The sequence below is a fragment of the Rhinolophus ferrumequinum genome, chromosome 7 (genome assembly GCF_004115265.2).
Source record: "Rhinolophus ferrumequinum isolate MPI-CBG mRhiFer1 chromosome 7, mRhiFer1_v1.p, whole genome shotgun sequence".
Classification (NCBI taxonomy): Eukaryota; Metazoa; Chordata; class Mammalia; order Chiroptera; family Rhinolophidae; genus Rhinolophus; species Rhinolophus ferrumequinum.
In genome coordinates, this window is record NC_046290.1 from 82,381,415 (window position 1) to 82,386,353 (window position 4,939).

At 34.0% G+C, this 4,939-nt stretch overlaps 1 pseudogene; it reads left to right on the forward strand.

Moving 5' to 3' along the window:
- Window positions 1-3,472: 3,472 nt before the first annotated feature.
- LOC117024631 (small ubiquitin-related modifier 1-like) lies at window positions 3,473-4,515 on the forward strand (annotated as a pseudogene).
- Window positions 4,516-4,939: the final 424 nt, after the last annotated feature.

The following is a 4,939-nucleotide window of genomic DNA, read 5'->3' on the forward strand; positions in this document are numbered from 1 at the left end:
GTAAATATGCTGTGGATAATTATACACTCTTGTTAACCAGGTGTTGTTGATAAATATGTGTTGTTGTAGTCTTTATACGAGGTGTGATCAAACAATATGGTGAATGTTTAAATAAAAAACATTTGAGGGTGACACATTGCCATAATCACCCTCAAAATATTCCCCCTCACTTCAAACACACTTATCCCTTCATTCTTGCCACTTTTTGAAGCAGTTTTGGAAGTCCTCTTTCATGAGGGTCTTTAGTTGAGCTGTTGTGGCTGCTTCGATGTCCTGAATCATTTTGACTTTGGAGAAGAGCCAGAAGTCTCACGATGCCAGATTCGGTGAGTAAGATGGCTAGGGACACACCAGAATGTTTTTATTTGATAGAAATTTCCATACCAGAAGCGATGTGTGACACGGAGAGTTGTCATGATGGAGGATGATTTACAGCACACTTTAAATCACAACTTCTCACACTCGAATGACTGTAGAAAAGAAGTTTAAAACTTGTCACACACTCTTACTAAGGTTTGACACACTACTTCCCATATTGAAGAACCCTGCCTTTCTGGTAGCTAGCACTCAGCAGCAGCCTTCACTATATTTGGTGGTCACAATGGAAAGGCTTTGTGTCACGCATTGCTTTGGTATGGCAATTTCTGTCAAATAAAAACATTACGGTGTGTCCTCATCCACCTTATTCACTGGATCTGGCACCATGTGACTTCTGGCTCTTTCCCAAAGTCAAAATGACCATGAAAGGTAAATATTTTGAATCGATTCAGGACATGGAGGCAGCCACGACAGCTGCAGCTAAAGACACTCATGAAAGAGGATTTCCAAAACTGCTTCAGAAAGTGGCAAGAACAATGGGATAAGTGTGTTGAGCGTGAGGGAGAGTATCTTGAAGGGGATTAATGGCAATGTGTCTTTTACTGTAATAATTTTTTTTGTTGTTGTTTAAACATTCACTGTATTGTTTAATCACAACTCCTCCATGCTATTTCTCCTGCCAGAAAGGTTTTTAAGCTTCTACATTTATAGCAATAATTCCTAAAGTTTGGTTCATGGAACCCTGGGGGTTCTCAGGACTCTTTCAGCAGATCAAGGATATCAATATATTTTCAAAACATATTATGACATCCCTTGTCTTTTTTTACTGTATTAACATTTGCATTAATTTCACAAAAATAATGGTAGGCTAAACATAGTACCAATTAAGGCATTGGCACAAAACTATATACTGTGTTTCCCCAAAAATAAGACCTAGCCAGACCATCAGCTCTAATGTGTCTTTTGGAGCAAAAATTAATATAAGACCCAGTATTATATTACATTATATCATATATCATATTATACCTGGTATTATATTATACCTGGTATTATATTATATTATATTATATTATATTATATTATATTATATCATATCATATCATATTATACCCGGTCTTATAGTAAAATAAGACCATGTCTTATATTAATTTTTGCTCCAGAAGATGCATTAGAGCTGATGGTCTGGCTGGGTCTTATTTTTGGGAAACACAGTCAGTAATCATTGTATTTTTCACTGCTAGGCATTTGCAATTAAAAAAAAAAAAAGATAATTTTATTTAAGAATATCTTTAATGAAGCAATAAAATTATTAAATCATTCTTCTTGCTTACTCAATTTTTAAATATTTTGTGTGGCAGAAAAGGAAGTAAACCTAAAACACTTATGGTGGACATTGAAATACAATGGTTGTCCCAAAAACTTTGTGCAATCATTTGAGTTATAAGCTGAACTATCCACATTTTTTAATGAACACCATTTTACTTGGAAGAATAACTGAAAATTACGATTATTCAGAATTTATTGTGTGTTTAGCAGACATTTTTTGGAAAATGAACAAAGTGAGTTTATCACTTCAAGGAAAATAATTGATAGTATGTATATGTTACCAATGATAAAATTTGAGTCTTGACATAAAATTGGATATTTTGGAAAACTTTTATTTGCCACTATGAGCTTGACTATCTTTCCATGCTTAAAGACTTTTTTGTTGATATTAGTAGTGGCATTAGTACAGGTTTGTTTTTTTGTTTTTGTTTTTGTATAATGAAGAAAGGTGTCAAAATTTGGAAGATCTGCGTAATTGTATGAATGCATAGTTCCCAAATGATCAGTGCACAATGGTTCAGGAGTAAAATATCAAAGTGCAAGACAGGCCCGTGGATATTAATGAAACAGGGTGAGAGTAGTTCACTGATGATATGGTTTCAGATTGCATATTAAACTAACCTGGAAGAGATTGCCACCTGTCGAATTTTTAGTGTAATGTTCAAGAACAATATTCTCAATTATCTGAAAAGGCTATTAAAATCATCATCACTTGTTCAGTTATTTATCTATATGAGGCAGAATTTCCTTACATATTTCAATAGAAACAACATTTTCCAAGAGATTTCATGCAGTGCAGATATAAGAAGGCAGTTACATTCTAAGTCATACATTAAAGGGATTTGCAAAATTGTACAACAATGGATACTCTGATTTTTGTTTAATGATTTTTTAAATGATTTTTAAAAATATTTTCTGTGAAAATATATTCATGTTAATATGCAATGAGTGTATGTTATTTGTAAAAGAATTTAAAATATTTTATAAATTTCTATTTCAAATTATAATACAAAAATAGCAATACATATAACTCACATAAACAAAAGTTATTTAGAGTCCTCACTTACTTTCACAAGCATAAAGGGGTCCTGAGATTAAAAAGTTTGAGAAACATTGATCGAGAAAAAACTCATTGATTATTTAGGTCTTCGCTAGAACCTCAGTCTTAAAAAAAAACCTTTCCCTAGCTCTTGAGCCATTCACTCCTTGTTGTGTATTTGCATATCATTGGTGTAAATGTTCCTTTGAATGTGTATATATTGTGCATGAGAGACAAATGCAGAGACAAGCAGACATACACAAATGCACAAGTGGAATTAAGAAATATCCCTTTGTAGAAAAGTGAAAACAATGGTACATTTATGGACAAAAATACAGGAGCCAGTGGATAGGAAAAATAAAAGTTAAAAGGAAAAGGTAGAACAATGAAGCAAGAGCATTTGATAAATTTTAAGAGTACTGGTTGTGAAAAAGAGCCAAGATAAAATAATTAATCTTAGAAAGAAGAAACTGAATTTTTCTATCTACGTTGAAACAAGTTAGTATTGCTAAAAAAATTTAGTATTGGTGAAATGAAAACTGAGAATGATGGGAAATATCATATTGAAAGACCTCATCCTCTTTTACAAAAAAACAGGAAACACTGTCATTTACTACAAGAAAAAAAGAGAGGGGTTCTTGGAATTATGGCCATCGTGACCATAAGACAGTGCTAGGAAATAAATGGAGATGAATTAAAAGAGATGCTGAGGATCAGCAGGGGTGCGGCCATGATCGGATATCTCAGATACTCATTAGAGCCTCTCTGAACTTTCCCTGACTTTGTCTTATGGAGCAAGGCAGAATCAAAGTAAAGTTCAGGACTAACAGAGAAAACGCCATCAGGAAGAAAGCTAGCGAGCAGCTTCGGTAGGCATGGAACTCTGTTATTATTAGGGAGTTCCATAGAGGATTTTGTTTATTTGCCTTTTTTGGCACATTTGATTATTTATTAAGTATCAAGCAAGTTATATGAATAATTTACTCTGGCAAATAATTTGTGTATATTATAATTTCTGGTGTCTAGCTAATGTCTAATTTAATTGAGAACAATGACAAATTTTACTAATTATGGCTCCAATTATAATTGTTTCATGAGAATAAGGAGACCTTAGGGTAAAATATACTCTGTGCCTTATCTCTAGGAAAACAGTATTTGAGGCTGGCATCTTACGGAATCTCTTTCATCAGTAATCATCCTTAAATGACATTGGTGAGGGATCAGCAGTTAATATATAATAAGTAAATTACAATAGTCCCCCTTATCTGCAGTTTTGTTTTCTGTGGTTTTAGTTACCTACAGTAAATCAAGATCGAAAAATATTAAATGGAAAATTCCAGAAATTAAAAATTCATATTTAAATTGCATGCCTTTCTGAGTAGCCTCATCACATAGACATTTTATCATTTCACATCATCATAAGAAGAAGGGTGAACAGAGTACAATAAGACATTTTGCACACGGTGTTGTGCTGTGGGGAAAGAGATTTATAAACCGGAGAGAGGTTCTGCGAACCTGAAGCCGCTGTTCTGCAGAGATCCCTGGTGAAGCCACCGTCACTATATCTGACCAGGAGGCAAAATCTCCAACTGAGGATTTGGGGGATATGAAGGAAGGAGAATACATTAAACTCAAAATCATTGAACAGGATAGCTGTAAGATTGACATCGAAGTGAAAATGACCACACATCACCACAAAAACCAAGTGTCATACTGTCAAAGACAGAATTCACTCAGGCTTCTCTTTGAAGGTCAGATAAACCGCTGATAACTACACTCCAAAAGAATTGGGAATGGAGGAAGAAGATGTAATTAAAGTTTATCAGGAATAAATAGGGGGACAGAAGTCTTCAATGGTTTAGATATTCTTTTTTTTTTTCCCTCAATCCTATTTTTCATTCTTTTTGAAAATAGTTATTTTGTAATGTGGTGTTCAAAACAGTTGAAAACTGTCACCCTCATCTTTTTAAAACATCTGGTAATTTGCATTCTAGTGCCCATTGTTCTTTATTGTTTGTTTTTCGTTGTGCTTATTTTTTGGTGATCAAACCTCACCTCACTTCATACTGCCCTCTCCTTTTTAAATATTACGTGCGTGCACAGAGAGGCCACCTTTTTCAGGACTGTGCATTTTCAGGCTTGTGATAAATTAGATCGACCAATGCAAATGTTCATGACTTTCTAATTGGCCCCGAAGTTCTAGCATATGATTGCTTCACTCCTGAACTGTGAGTTTCAGTGTGAGATGGAAGTTTT